The sequence below is a fragment of the Acomys minous genome, assembly GCF_964271855.1.
Source record: "Acomys minous genome assembly, chromosome: 9".
Classification (NCBI taxonomy): domain Eukaryota; kingdom Metazoa; phylum Chordata; class Mammalia; order Rodentia; family Muridae; genus Acomys; species Acomys minous.
This window is the reverse complement of record NC_140490.1, coordinates 82708852-82724375: the sequence shown is the minus strand read 5'-3', so window position 1 is coordinate 82724375 and position 15524 is coordinate 82708852. Positions and strand designations below refer to the sequence as shown.

The 15524-nt window shown below is 45.9% G+C and overlaps 2 protein-coding genes across 2 annotated transcripts in view; both read left to right on the top strand.

The window, feature by feature from the left end:
- LOC311604974 (zinc finger protein 560-like) overlaps positions 1-15524 on the top strand; it is a 225943-nt gene that overhangs the window by 107575 nt on the left and 102844 nt on the right. The gene's annotated exons all lie outside the window — the stretch shown is intronic.
- The window catches only part of LOC311604975 (zinc finger protein 431-like), a gene marked incomplete at its 3' end in the record, with an annotated part of 53281 nt that overhangs the window by 21351 nt on the left and 16406 nt on the right, over positions 1-15524 (top strand). Inside the window, exons 2-4 of the mRNA XM_084795254.1 lie at positions 9485-9552; positions 13571-13697; positions 13885-13945. The remainder of the gene's footprint in view (positions 1-9484; positions 9553-13570; positions 13698-13884; positions 13946-15524) is intronic.

Genomic DNA, 15524 nt, shown 5'->3' with positions numbered 1-15524 from the left:
TCCTCTCAGAATTTGTTCAAGGATGTTTTTTAGATGGTTAATAACCAATCTTTCCCCACACGGTGATTCGACTTCTAAGGGGATAAACATCACCTGCCCTCTCACAAATCCTTTTCTCATCCCCCATCTGTTATCTAAACAGAATCCATGTTTCTCTCTCCTTCAGAAGTTAACAGTGCTTTGCTTCCTATAATCGTCCTGACGGTGTGGTGAAAGGAGTTCTATTTTAGTCAGTGGTTGTACTAACACAGCAGGCTGTTTTTGCTGGGTTTTTGTTATTGCGGTTGTTGTTCTAGTTTTGTTTTTTCCTATTGTTTTTACTTTAAACATTTTTAAACATCGTGATTCGTGCCATTGAGACATTTGTAAAGACATATGCCACAGCACACGTGTGGGTGTAGAGAGAGGACTAGTTGGAAGTGCAGCATCTCTCCAGGTTATAGATCTCAGGCCCTCAGACTTGGAGGCAAGTGTCTCTACTCACTCAGCCAGCTAGCTGGCTCCTCCCATGGCTCTTCCTTCTAATCCACCCATTTTCACTCTATTGGCTGTAGTGTCTTTAATCCTTTTGGGGTAGAGAATAGCTGGCAGTAATTCTTGGCCAGCATCTGCCTACTGAGCTTGAAACAAAAACTTATTTTGAGTCAGGGTCTGGTTAAGTCCCCCAAATATTTTGTCCACACAGTCTGTAGTCATAGCAGGCCTTAAACTTGTCATGCTCCTGCCTCAGCCTTCCTTGTGGTGATTCCAGGACTGGACCACCACTCTTAGCTTTAGGGAAATTAGTAACCAGTGTCTGTCGTCTTTGAAGAAGTTATTTAGGTCACAGAGTTTCTACTATGCCCATTTGGTGTCATTAATAATTTCTTGTTCTCTAATTAGGTAGATTTCAGCTCTAATCTCTTCTGGTCTTTCTTTGTCAACTCTCTTTTCACTCATTGATAATTTTGTTTCCATTGTCACATGTTAAGGGACATATGTAAAAACACATTTAGATTGGAGGTGAGTGTTTTGGGAACCAAATTTATCCAAGGCGTTCTCAATGCCCTGATAAAAGCACCAAGGGAACATTACTTTTGGTTTCTGTCTATGGGAGACTTGGGGAGGTCGGGTGTGATGCTTGACCAAGCTTCTTGAGGAAGTCAAGGAACGAGGCTCTTCAGCCTGAGAGTCTGTGGTTTGCAGTCTCATGGCTGCTATGTGCTCACACTGAGGTATCCTGTGTTCTTCTGCCAACATTGCTAAATTATCTTTCTGATAACTGTCTCATTTTCCACCTATAAAATACATCAGAGCTGTGCATCTTAATAACCTTCCTTAACATGATATATATCTTTTTGACCATTGGAGACAGGGTTTCTCTGTGTAGCCTTGGCTGTCCTGGACTCACTTTGTAGACCAGGCTGGCCTCAAACTCACAGAGATCCACCTGCCTCTGCCTCCCTAGATGCTGGAATTAAAGGGGTCTGGCACCACGTCTGGCCAGACTTTCTATTTCTGTTTTCCCATTCCAGGTGCTTACCCTGGTCACTGCCCTATAGGGGGCCATAATTGTTGGTGTTTGGTGTCATAGACCAAGTTGTTTTTGGTTGTTTGGCTGCCTTTGAGGCAGGGGGATCACTCCACTGCACATTGATCTTTGTACGCTAGACACCTAATGCCTACAAGAAGTGAACACTGAGTGCAAGAATAGTGCATGGGTGACTTTACAGTTCAGGAGCAATGCGAAACTCCGCGAGTCTGAGATAGTTTTGTTTTGTTTTGTTTTGTTTTGTTTTGTTTTGTTTTGTTTTTTCCTGGAGTGGAAGCCAGAACTTCGAATCACTGTGCTTTGTCCCTTCAGAGTACTTGGGAGAAGCTCCTGTCCGTTAAGCCTCATTAGCCAATCAGGGAGTCCAGACGGACCCACCAGTCAATATGGGGAGGGCACTTCTGGTCCTCCAGGCGAAGACCATTGGAGAAACAGGCACGTGGTTGTCCTTCCCGCGCTGTGGTCCTCTGCAGGGAGATCTGAGCAGAGCAACGAACCCAAGCCATGGTGAGCTGGGATCGCTGGCCCCACGCAGGGAGGATCCACGAGAGCCAGTGTGAACTTAGTGCCAAGACTCGGCCGACCGCGTGATTCCTCCTGTTCCCCAGAGGGCGCTGCAGCTCCAGGCGGAAGCCTGACCTCGGGATGACTTAGGTGCTCTGGCTGTGGTCGCTCAGAGCCTGGGGAGCAGAGCCCTGTGTGGAACATCCCTGTTGTGCCATGACCGTGCAGTGGTCTCCCTGCTGCTTTTTACTGTGACAGGGGAAGGCGGACTCGCTGCCTCGCAGAGCCCTGGCTTCTCTGGTGTCTTCTAGGAGTTCTGCACTGGGCACTGGACACTCAGGTGCAGGATCCGTGTGCAGTTAATTCTGTGCAGGTGGAAAGTCTGTGTCACTAACACATTTGCATGTGGATGCCGCAGGGGTCCAGGCACCTGTGTTACTAAGTCTTTCTGTGTAACTAGGGTGGCCTGGAACTCACAGTAATCCCCCTGCCTCTACCTTCCCAGGGACAGGATTCAAGGCCTGGGCCACCACTGCACAGCTACAGTACACTCTTTATTTTGTGGTTGACAGGAGCAAGATCGGTTCTCACCCCTGGTAGACTCTATGGCATCTGGCAGGATTAGGAAAGCTAGTCCTCTCGGAGGAGGATTCAGTGCCCCATCCAGCCCACATCTCTGAATCCCATGTCCCATGCCCTTGGTGTATTCAGTAATAGGGCTTTGCTGGTGAGATCACAGAAGTGACCAAAGGTGGCAGCGACAATCTCTAATGTCTGGGGGTCTTTTGTGCTCCTCTGACCAGCAACTCAAAGGCCAGTGTCTCATGTCAGGGTCCTTGTGTTTGAGGGTTTCTCTCGGGCACCTTTGATTTCAGGATACATCCTTGTCTTCTGTGGGGACTTGGTTCATTTGATCTGGTTTGATTTCTAAGACTGTAACAAAGGGCAAAGATACCAGCCATGGACAGAGACACACTGCTCTGGAGGCCGAGCTCTGAGCACAGATCTTGGTCTCCACATGGAGCCTCCTCCACTTGCTGGTTGTGTGTGACCATCTCAGCCTGTTCCTAAGGACTTAGTCAGAGAGGGAAGAGATCACTGAGAAATTAAGCATTTCAGAATAATCCTGTTAGCCAGTGAGACTTCATTTATTTAAAATTACATACAGAGCTAGGACAAGCCGTGTACCAGAAAGATAATGAAAGATGATAAATTTCAGGACTTCTAAGAGTTGCGCATAAAAGCTCTTGCGATCTGGGATTCTTCTCCGTAGGTTCTGGCAAGGACAGAAGGACTCCAAGGCATCGATGTCTAGTCAGTGGGCATGGATACAGACACATACACACAGAGATACACACACACACACACACACACACACACACACACACACACACAGGCAGATGTTTAAGATCAACACTTCAGGGCCAGGCTTTCCAGGAGACACCATTTTGATTGTCTAAGGCCCCTTTCTTTTGCAGGAGAATGGCTCAGGCTCACATTTGTACTCTTTGCTTCAGGCCCCTTTAGGGAATGTATTAGCACAGACCATCCTCTTTTTCTTAAGGTCCAGGCCTTTTACTGATTTTCAATAGGCCGAGACCCACACCTCTTCTTTGGCCGACGCCTCTTCAGAATCAGGGGTAGACCCAGAGTTCTTTGGACACATGCCGCTTCAGGGTTGGGGATACAGCCAGGTCAACACATGATTTCCTTTGGGCCCAGGCCTCATCAGAATTAGAAGTAGCCCCAGGTATATTATTTTTCCTCAGGCCTAGTTCACTTAATGGGTCACAATAGGCCAGTGCTCACACTTCTTATGGCCCCAGCCTATTCAGAGTTGTGGACTGGCCCAGGTCCACAAGACGTCTTTGGGTCAAAGCCTCACCATGATTCAAGTTTGTCCCAGGCCCATCATTCTTCCTCAGGCCTCAGCCTAGTCAGGCATTCCGATAGGCCAATGCCAACACCACATCATAGCGCCTCCTCAGAGTTGGTGATAGGCCGCAACCAGCACCTCAGGTTCATTGCGCCTAGGCCTCTTCAGGGTTGTGGAAAGGCCCAGTCTAATACCCCATTTTCTTAGAGCCAAGGCCAATTCAGGGTTGGGGATAGGCCTGGGCCCCATATCTTCTCTTCTTAGGGCCCAGGCCTCTTCAGCCTAGGGGACAGGCTCAGCCCACACCTCCTTTTCATATGTCCCAGGCCTCTTCCTGGGTGGAGACAGGCCTAGGCCCCCACATCCTCTTCTCAGGGCCCAGGCCTCTTCAGGGTTGGGCATAGGCCTAGGCCCACACATCCTCTTCTTAGGGCCCAGGCCTCTTCAGGGTTGGGGATAGGCCCAGGCCCACACATCCTCTTCCTAGGGCCCAGGCCTCCTCAGGGTTGGGGATAGGCCCAGGCCCACACATCCTCTTCCTAGGGCCCAGGCCTCTTCAGGGTTGGGGATAGGCCCAGGCCCACACATCCTCTTCCTAGGGCCCAGGCCTCTTCAGGGTTGGGGATAGGCCCAGGCCACACATCCTCTTCTTAGGGCCCAGGCCTCTTCACGGTTGGGGATAGGCCCAGGCCCACACATCCTCTTCTTAGGGCCCAGGCCTCTTCAGGGTTAGGGGTAGGCCCAGTCCAACACCTCCTCTTCTTAGGGCACATGTCTATTCAGGGTTCACCCCATAAGTCCTAAAGTAGGCCGGCACATGGGACTGCTGTAAATCCCAGCCCTCCTTGGTGGACTCTCAGTTGTCCTCTGCCTAAGACTGCTGCTCTTCCTGGAGCAGGGGTTAACCCTGTGATGTCACAGAGGCCTGGCCTCACCTCTCTCACTGAATCACAATGGGCAGCTTCCTATCCTGGGCCCCTTGTGCCTGCTCCAACACTAACTATACCTTGTCTCCTGTCTCACTTCTGTGCACCATGAATCCTTTAGCTTGGGTTGGTATTTTGTGTTTTTAGCTGAGGACTTGCCTTCAATGCCTTCGTTTTGGAGGCAACAGTTCAAAACTTTTAGGTGAAGAGTGTGGATAAGTCGCAATACATCTCTTTTAAGGCAGAGCCCAGTGTTTTAGGGACAGAGACTCCTGGGAGCATCTGCTTTTTTTGTCTGTCCTCAGGGGACCGTTCACCAGAGCAACTGTGTGAGTGAATGGCCATGCTGCCCAGATTTGCTCAGAGCCTCCGTCTCCATGGGCTTGCAGGTCTCGCAGTGCTGGGCTGGCTTTCTCAGCCCTGCTCTGACCAGAGACTCTGTCAAGTCCATGTTTGCCCTGTGCTGCAGCTGCCTTCCCTCAACCACTGGGTTTCCATTCTTTCTCATGAAGGGGCTGCAGATGTAAAACATGACAGTCACCCAACACTGGGGATTGCTGGACACCCAGCCTGTGGTGCCACCATGCATTCTATGTAGTGGCCCAGAATGGTGGAAAGTTTCATGTTAAATTGTAAAAAGCTATAAACCTCAATTTAAATTAGTCTGGTTCTGTCTTCAGAGACAGAAAGTCCAGCTGCAGGCAAGAGAATATTTTACATAGTCACACTGTGTGTGTGTGTGTGTGTGTGTGTGTGTGTGTTTGCATTCAGGGAGCATCCCTGGCAACATGACTCATGAACATGAGGATTCTGTTGGTGTAATTTAGAGACTGTGGGAAGGTAGAGTTCCTGGTGGAAGGACAGGTTTTACAGCAGGTGAAGAGTTGATGCTTCTATGTCGTGAGCCTCGGCATGTGCTGTCTCCTGCACAGCTTCACTGTGGCTCTAGCTGGCTTTCCAGGATGGAACACAGGTTGTATATTGCAATATGTGGGCACACATACTTGTCTTCTTCATTACTGTGAGAAAAAGTCCACTCTCCCCAAACCATCATCCTCTCCTGGTAGAACCCTGGGTTGTCTTAGTTGATTTTCTAGAAGAGGCCATGGTACTCTGCACACCTGCATTCAAACTGCCCCAGGAAGCACCATGGCCATCAGAACTTGCACAGAGGGAAAAGGCTCGTCACTAGGACACACAAGAGAAGCACAATACTAATACTAATACTGCCAAATACAACCAAGCTGGACATTGTGGAAAGCTTGGCTGAAATTGCTTCTTCATTGTAAAGAGATTGACGGTATCAACGCTAAAAATATCTTTCCTTTTTATTCAGACAAGAAAGAGGACATGTTGCAGGATATTAGATCACTCTGTGAATTCTGAGATTGTGTTATTTACTGCAAAACACAAATTAAAAAAAACCCTGTGTCTAGCTGTGTTGTGGTCAGCCTTGGCACACAGCTTTAATCCTAAAGTTTTCTGATGACTATTCCAAACAGCATTAAATAAAGTAAGCCTTAGATTAACAGGTGGAGCAAGCATCCAGTTGACAGTGAGTGAACATGGGAGAAACCATAGGGAGTAAGAGGAAGTCAGGAGGACAGGATAGAGAGCTGCACAGGAAGCAAAAGGGAGGGACATTCAGTTTTATGGGTTTTTGAGATGGAGTAGAGAATGGGAAGTTTTGGGGAGTGACTGGATGAGGAGGAAGGTCAACTGGGTGCTTTCTCTGCCTCTCAGAGCTGGCAGGCTTTCACCCCAGCATCTGGCTCCTGAGTCTTCATTGGTAAATAGAATGATTGAGATTTTGTTTCAAACAAAGAAGCAAAAATCAAACAAACCCAACACAGTGAATCCCAAGCTGAGTACTCTCAATTTGGTTATTGCAAATAATAACAAAAACTAATAATGATGATGATGGTGGTGGTGGTGGTGGTCATGATGATAACGATGATGGTGCAGAGAAAGGGAGAGAAGGCTAGTCCTGGACCAGCAGATCCTACTGTGCTCTGGCAGTTAGGGTCCAAAGAGCCTGCAGAACCCTAAGCTCTTCCATAGCTCCAAGGAAGATGTAATTCACTGATGGGCTGTCAGAAAGCCCTTTAGTGAAGAAGGTAAGAAGCCCAGGAACAAAGTGCCCAAGATTCAGCATCTGGCTGACTCCACATGTCCTGCAACACAAATAACAACACAGAGCCTGAAGAAACAGCACAGGAATAGAAATAAGGAGGAGGCTGCAGAACATGCTGAACTTGTAGCCACGAGAATGGAAGAAGCCAAGGAAATCACCAGGAACAGACTGCCAAGAGATGTGGGCCGTCCTCACTGAGAGTGTTGAGGCACACCAACTTTGAGCCATGTCCAGACCAGTCTAGGCCTTCGTGCTTAGCATCACCACAGCCATTGTGTTTTGAAGTCTCCATTTTTATCCTCAGCTTAAATTAAGTTCAAGTTCTTAGGCTTTGTCTTTTACTTACAAGTCAATACTTGCTGGATGTTCTGCTTGAATGAATGTTCTAGGTTCCACTTAAACAAAACCACACTATCCTGCCATGTTGGTTTCTCCTGGAATGGTCAGGAACCGGAATGTCCCAAGCTCCTCTCCCCTCGATCTTAGCCAATCATCTTCAACGGCTTTGTTTAGCTAGTCAACATGGCCCAACGCTGCCCTCCCCTTGCTTCCCACACCTGCTTATCTGGTTGCAACCTGGTTACAGTTTTTCTTAGAAAAAGCCTGCCTTAGAAATGGCTCAGTGTGGCAGGCTTGGTGGCCCAGGCCTTTAATCCCAGCACTCTAGAGGGAGGCAAAGAAAGGCGGTCCGCTGTGAATTTGAGCCCAGCCTGGTCTACAAAATGAGTCTAGGACAGCCAAGGCTACATAGAGAAACCCTGTCCTGAAAAAACCAAAACAACAACAAAAACAACAAAAACCAAAGAAATGGCTCTGGGTCACAGTTTGGCTCCTGAGTCCACTGTGTCCCTGACTGGTCAGTGTTCAATAAACTTTCAACATTCTAAGTCTGGTGTCTGAGTGATCAGTTCAGGGTATTCTTGAACCCCAAAAGAGCTTCTTTCTTCTTCTGAGTCTGAATCCAGCCAAAAACAAGTCTTCCAGAGTAAGAAATAAATGATCAAACCTTGAATATTTTCAGGGCTGTCCTTCTGGTGAGCACATTGTAGCTCTGTCAAAGCCCACAGAAGATGCACACCAAGAGTGAACTATGCTGTAGATCTCTGGTGGCAACAGTGTGACCATGAAGATTCTTGGACCAGGTTGTCGGGGGGATGCTGTAATGGAGAGGGTTCTCAACTTTGCTGTCATTCTAAGTAGCTTTTAAAAAAATTGAAAGATTGTTGTTTAAAAGTGTTTCCTACTCAACTCTCCAAAGACCCTTTGATAAAAACTATCATTGTTGACATTTGGAAAACCTCTCCTACTTTCCAGTAAACATAGAAATGTGGACTCACCCTGCCACTAGGACAGCATGACAATCATGTGGATCTTGAGCTTGGGACTCTTCTGTGTCATGTCGCAAGTGCTGAGATTACAGGGGTGGGGACAGAACGCAGGGTTTTTCACACACTGGGCAAGTTTCACTAACTCAACTATGTGTTGATGATTCCCTTCTTCAGGGCACACCAAAGGCCTTGTGAATGTACATATCAACTCATTCAGCAAATATTTACAGAGCGCCCACATGGGCCTCTGACCTGCTCCCAGGTCCATTCTCAAAATGTACACTAGAGGGCACTATGCTCTCCAAATACAGGCCTCTCTGTGCTACTGGCCCATGCCATTTCTGTATCCTTCCTAGCCCACTCAAGAAGAGTCCCAGACAACTTGCACTTTAAACTGGGGGTACAGCAGGGTGGTAGAATACTTGCCCTGCATCCTAGCAAGTGTGAGACAATGAGTCGATCCACATCACTAAAAAAGAAGAAAAAAAGAAAAGGAAAACAAATCCATCATGTGAATGCAAGGACAGAAATGACATCCCGCTCAAACAGTTCTGTTAAACACACACACACACACACACACACACACACACACACACACACACACACAAGAGAACATACTGATTTTGGGATCCTATAAAATTATGAAAACTAAAGACTGTTTCCACTCCAAAATTTAAAATAAAAAACCAGTAATATTGCTGTTCTCCAGCTGAATTGACCCATAGAGCAAGCCATTCATTTGGACTGCGCCTAGACACAGTGAGCTTTGTCAATCAATAGGCTGAAAGTCTGGTTCGTTCCTATCTGCAAATAGTCAGGAGGGGTGGGGCAGGGGACCTGGACAGGGGGCAGTTATCTGAGGATAACCAGCAATCGTGGCCTAATTTTGGCTAATAATATTTAACTCTATCCCCAAGGTTCCTTCTTTTCACAGAGTGTCTGATTCTCCAAGTTTTCCCATTTCCCTAAGGCCAGAATCGTTTTAAAGGAAATTTTCAGGAAGCCTCAGGGTGACAAACCCCATTATTTTAGTGGAAAACTATCTTGTTTCTGGAAACCAGGGGGCTAGGCTGCAGGGCATGCATAAAATTGTAAAGTCTCTATTTCTACCTCAATAGATAAACTGCCATGTCATACCTTTCTGTTACTGAACCAGACATTTATAGTGGGCATCTGTGTTGGAAGGTGAAAGGCATCAGGGTTGCTGGTCTGCCACAGCAGTGGAGAGAACCACCTTCTAGGGCTCTGTGCAGGTGAGTGACACTGTCCCTTTGCCCACTCACTTGACCAGCACTGGACAGGAGTGGATGTCACCTGGCTCAGTCAGATAGTCCAATGAGTAGTCTTCATGCAGGACTGGAGTGCCTGTAGTGTCGTGAGAAAGGACTCAGTGGAGAGTTCTGCCAGCTCTCCTCTCCCAGCCTGTGAGACAGTGGAGAAGGTTTTATAAACATGGTCTCCTAGGGCGGGCATCCCTCCCTATATAGGGCGCAGCTGCCAAAGCAAAACAAAGGAAGGAGGCTTATCCAGTCCTTGGTAGACTGTAATGAGGGATGTTAAAGTCCTTTTGGTTTTGTTTGTTTGTTTGTTTGTTGTTGTTGTTTTGTTTTGTTTTGTTTTCTCGGTGTCCTGTTCTTTTTACATGATCAAACTGTGGGATCTATATGCACAGTGGTGTTTTCAATCTATGTCTAAAGCTTTAGCTATTAATTGAGGAAATTTGGCTATGAAAGCAAGGTCATTCATTGTTGGACCCATTGCTAGGGGGAGGCCAGATCAGGGACCAGTTTCTGGAGATTTTAAGCTACTATTTCAGTAGTTTTAATCCAGCTGGGAGAACGCTGTTACTGACCTGGAAAAGGTATGTCTGAAAACTAGCAAGTACTTTTATCCTCCCTAATGAGGCCAGATCTTGGTGAAGTCAGTTTTCCCAGAGTTCTTAGGGAATCTTGCATTCTCATTTAGAACCTTCCCTGGGTAAGGGCTCCCTGTTTTAGATTCACTTGAACCACATCTGCCAGCTTTCTGAGACATCCATGCCAGGCTGTCCTGTCTAGTTATAACATACCTTGGTCTGTGAAATCAGGCAGTTTTGTGGAGCCCAGAGGAGCAGCCTGGTGAAGGTTAGGTACCAACAGTCCTGTCCGTTGTCTTTGGGAGAATGATCATCTCCTTAGGTGTCCACCATCAACCTGTGGATTTTAGGTGTGCGTTTCTTTTTTACCACGGAGGGTCAGGCAGGAAGGGTCCTTGTATGTCATCAGAATACCAATAGCCTAGTCCTTTCAGGGCCCTTTGTGTGGCAGCCAGGTCAGAATTCCAGCAATGGAAGACAGCAATTTGTAGGGGAAATCATATATTCTTTAGGAGGACCTAGATTTTTTTTTAGTGTCCTTTGACGTAGTGTTGAGAAGCCCTTTTTCTGTAGATCACTCTGTGGACATGCCTGGTCATAAAAGCACATTGGCTGTACATTTATTTGGTGATGGTGAACTTTACTTTTCTCACCCTAGAGTTTGGGTCAGATTACTGAGTCCTGCTCTCTGGCCTGAGGTCCCTGGCTTGGGACAGATTGTTTCAGTGAAAGCAACTGCTGCAGCTTCCCGTGTATCTCACTTCATGTTGCATCACCTGACAATCATGGGCTACCACTTGTAACATCAGACAAGAGGGAAGCCATGTTGTTGGAGGTGAGTTTCTCTCACCAGACTGGAAGATGGGCCAGGAGCAGGGCCCGGTATCAGGTCACACAGGCATTAGACAGGCAGTGTGCTGCTGCTTCTCAAAGGTTGGCCTCAATCATGTCATGTGGTACTGTGAGTGTAGCATCTTGTGCCAGAGTTATCTTGTTTGTTTTCTTTCATTAAACTTGCTGTAGTCACGTTAGACCTGTGGGCTTTCCTGTGGCTACAGGGTCCAGTCATTTAGTAATTGATGTTACAGGGCATGTCTAGGGCCACAAAGTTTGAGTTAGAACCCATTTTGTCTTGTGTTTAATATATATATATATTTTTTAATTCTTTAATCTCTTTTCTAATATCTGGTGACAGTCGGATGGCAAAGGAAACCTTTTGGGCCACTGTCCTTAAAAAGTTCCCTTTCTAAAAAAAATATAGTAAAATATAGGGGAGGGGAGCAAGGGGAAAACGGGAGGGAGGGAGGAAAAGGAGGATACAAGGGATGGGATAACAATTGAGATGTAATATGAATAAATTAATAAAATATATTTTTAAAATTGCTTAACTTCTCCTTGGTGCCTGTGGACAAAAGGAACATCTCTTCTGTCCTGGCTGTGTTGTCTAGAGGCAATCCCTTGCCCAGGCCAGGGCCAGAGCTTTTACTTTTCTCAGAGCATGATAGTTTTCTCTAATACTGGTTGAAAAGAGACCTATGTTATGAAAGAGAGGGGAAGGTAGAACTTTGAATTTTCCTTTGGGCTCAGTCCAGGGTTATATTTCCCTTTTCCAGGACTGCTTAACGTAGACACGGAGCAGAGGGAACATTCACCTGGGGGAACTGTTTTCCCTGCCCAGGTGCAGTTCGCTTCGCTGGCATGGGTGGGGTAGAGAAGAGACTTTTATTCACCTGATACAGTTGTCTCAGACTTATTGCCTGTTTGCTGACCTGCGCTTAGTTTTGGAAGCTTCTAGCTCCATACAATCTAACTAGGCCTAGAACATGTCCAGCCTCTGAGACTTACTGCTTAATAAGCTCAGCCTTTCTTGTTCTTAGTGAGCTCTGGGCCGGCTGGTTCACCTCAGCCATTCAGGCTCTGCTTGGCCTGAAACTAACTCCAGATTTTCTCTAACGTTCTGACTCCCCGTTTTCTGGCTCATTCTATTGTGTTTTGTCATTAAACTTCTCTCTGTAAAATTCTCCCAGCAAAACCACCTCCTCTCTTTCTGCATTACACACTTAAGTAGCTTCCCTTTTTTTCCTATTCTGTCATACCCTTCTCTGATTCACCATGTTTTCTGCTACTCTATTAGACATCCCTTTCAATCATGGGTGCTTCCTTCTACAACTAAATTCCCCTCCATTGTTTGGGATTACAGCCACGTACTACCACTCCTGGACCAAAGCTTTTCTTTGTTTGAAACTTGCACTATGCCAGGCTGGCCTTGAACTCAGGTCGGCTTGCCTCTGTCTCCTGGACTAAGGAGTATTTGTATTCCAGCCGGATCCCACAGACCTAGAAGGTCGTTGTGTGGGGTCTCCTGTTAGAAAAGGCACATGAGAAATTAAAATCCCTCTACAGTGTAGCCTGGAAGACAGGGCTGGCCCCGCCCTACCTCCAAAAGGGACTGAACAGGAGCCAAGCAACAAACCAAGCAAGTGCTCCTCCTGCTACTGCGCGATAGGGGCAGGCTTGCTTTTTGTTTGTTTGCTTAGTTGGTTTGGTTTGTTAGTTTGTTTGCTTTTCTGGGTGACCTGCCAGAGCCAGTAGGATGGATTCAGGTTGGAATTGTACCAAACGGCGCTGGTGAGATGCCTCAGTTGGAAGAGGGCTTTGCATGCACGCTTGATGGCCTGAGTTTGACATGAGGGACCCTAATGTAGCCCATGCAGGCCTTGTAATGAGTGTCCTGTGTCCTGGACCAGGCCTCCAGGAGTGACCTTGTGCTTCTTAAGAACTTAAATTGTATTTATGTTTATAGGGTTTTTTTTACATGTATGTATATACATTTTGTGCATGCAATGCCTTGAAGAAGATGAAAGTTAGTAATTTTGATAGAATTTTTTAAAAGATTTATTTATTTATTGTTATGTATAGAGTGCTCTGCTTGCATGTACTCCTGGAAGCCAAAAGAGGGCGCCAATCACATTACAGATGGTTATGAGCCACCATGTGGTTGCTGGGAATTGAACTCAGGGCTTTTGGAAGAGCAGATGGTGCTCTTAACCACTGAGCCATCTCTCCAGCCCCCTTTTGATAGAATTTTACTGATAGTGCTCAGTAGTGCTGCTCTCTTTGCGTGTCTCTGTGTATATGTATTTGTCTGCTGCAATGCCGTATCCTATCCAGTGTGCACAGAAATGAGAGGCGTGATTCTCCTTTTCTCTTCCCTTCTAAAACAACTTGGTGATTGCATTTGAAATTCTGTGACATGGAATTAATATGTTGAGCACAGGCAATTAGGTAAATATATATTCAATAAAGTACATTTACAATGGGGTGAATCTTACTCCTTCTGTTACCTACCTATGTATAATTCATATATTTACACAAATATACCCTATATATGCATACATGCTTATGGTATATGCTAGGATGCAGTGACCTATGAGGACGTGCATGTGAACTTCTCTCGGGAAGAGTGGGCTTTGCTGGATCCTTCTCAGAAGAGTCTCTACAGAGATGTGATGCTGGAAACCTACTGGAACCTCACTTACATAGGTAATGATGTGAATTTTCCTTCACTTTTTTAGCTTAATGGAAAATAGCCTTAGAGATGGTTACTCTTCTGTATTTTGATTCTGAAAGAGGTAGAATGTAATGAATAAATCAAGTATTGTTTATGGAAGATAATAATTTAAACTTTGCATAAATTTCAGTAGCATACATTTATCTTACTATATTTTAGGCTACAGATGGGAAGACGAGAATATTGAAGAATATTGTCAAAGTTCTAGAAGACACGGAAGGTAATTTTCATGTGTAAGCCAGTACATGCATGCCTCTGAAGATGTTTTAACGTAACTGCAGTGTTTTAATGAAAAAATAGTATAAACAAGCACAGCTTTGTGAGGATTATTAAATGCTCACAGCCGCATATACCTCAATGTCATGCTTCAAGGTCTCAAAAAAAGAAAAAAAAAGAAAGAAGAAAAGGCAGGTGCTGTAGGTCACACCTGTAATTCCTGTGCTCAGGGAGGCAGAGGCAGGCAGATCCCTATGAGTTCTAGGTCACCCTGGTCTACAATCTGAGTCTAAGACAGCCAAGGACACACAGAGGAAGCCAACAGATGAGAATGAGTTCGTGGCCATCAGGATGCCGGTGGGCCATCCACCTGAGGACACCAAGCCCATCATCCTTTAAGCATCTTTTCACACAGTTCTGTTTCCTGCCTTTACTGGGCTCACATTGCCCACAATGCCAGGGACTCTTCTCGTCAGTCACCTCGACAAATTCAGGCTAAGTTCAGTCTCAGTGGATTCTTTTTCCCATCTCAAGAGTAAACTAAAATCTGCCTAAATCATTTTATCCAGAGTTTGGCCTTACCAACTCCTGATCAATTGTATGGGGCTGGAGTTCTCCAAACACAAATCTAATCCTCCCATCTTCCAGATGTCAACCTTGAAATAGCTTCTGCTGCCTCCCAAGTAAACAAGGCAGTGGGGACCAGCATCTAACCCTACCCTCACAGGGTCACTTTTGGTTAAGAATTCCAGAGTGTCCAGAATATCATATAAATTAATTTATGTACAACCCAGTGTTTTAACCAGCAGCCCTTTAATCCCAGCACACTGAAGGCAGAGTCACGCAGATTCCTGTGAGTTCTGGGCTGGGCAGGTCTAATGCTGATTTTGAGGCCGTCGAGAACACACAGTGTAGGACTATCTCAACAACACAACCAAACAACAAACAATAAAAACGTGTGTTGTATTGGATGTGCTTGAGCAACAACAAGGCTGAGTGAGCAAAGGTTCTTTCAGGCACATGGTGCACATGGCATCCTGAAGTCAAACCTCAAAACCCACCAAAAATCTGTAAGGAGAGACTCCTCAAATATGCCTTTGACCCTCACACGCACCATCCTACTCACATGCCCAGCTCTGCCACAATGTTTTTTTTTTTTTTTTTAAGTGGCAAGCCTGGCCTAGAATTCTCCCACTCAGGAGGCCTTGTAATGAATTGGGATGTTTCTCTCCCCAGAGATATAGAAGTGATTCTGTCTTTATTAAGATAATTAATTTTGGGGGCTGCAGAGTTGGCTCAGTGGTTAAGAACACTGTCTGCTCTTCCAAAGGTCCCGGGTTCAAATCCCAACACCCATAGGGCAGCTCACAACTGTCTGTACCTCCAAGATCTGACACCCTCACACCAATGCACATAAATTAAAAACTAAATAAAAAATATTTTTAGAAATTTTTTTAAAGATCTTAATTTTTAATTTTTATAGGTCTTTTACTGCATGTACATGGTGGACCACATGCATGTAGTGGCCTGAAAAGGCTTGAAGAGGGTCTCAGGTCCTCTGAGATGCAATTACAGAGTGTTGT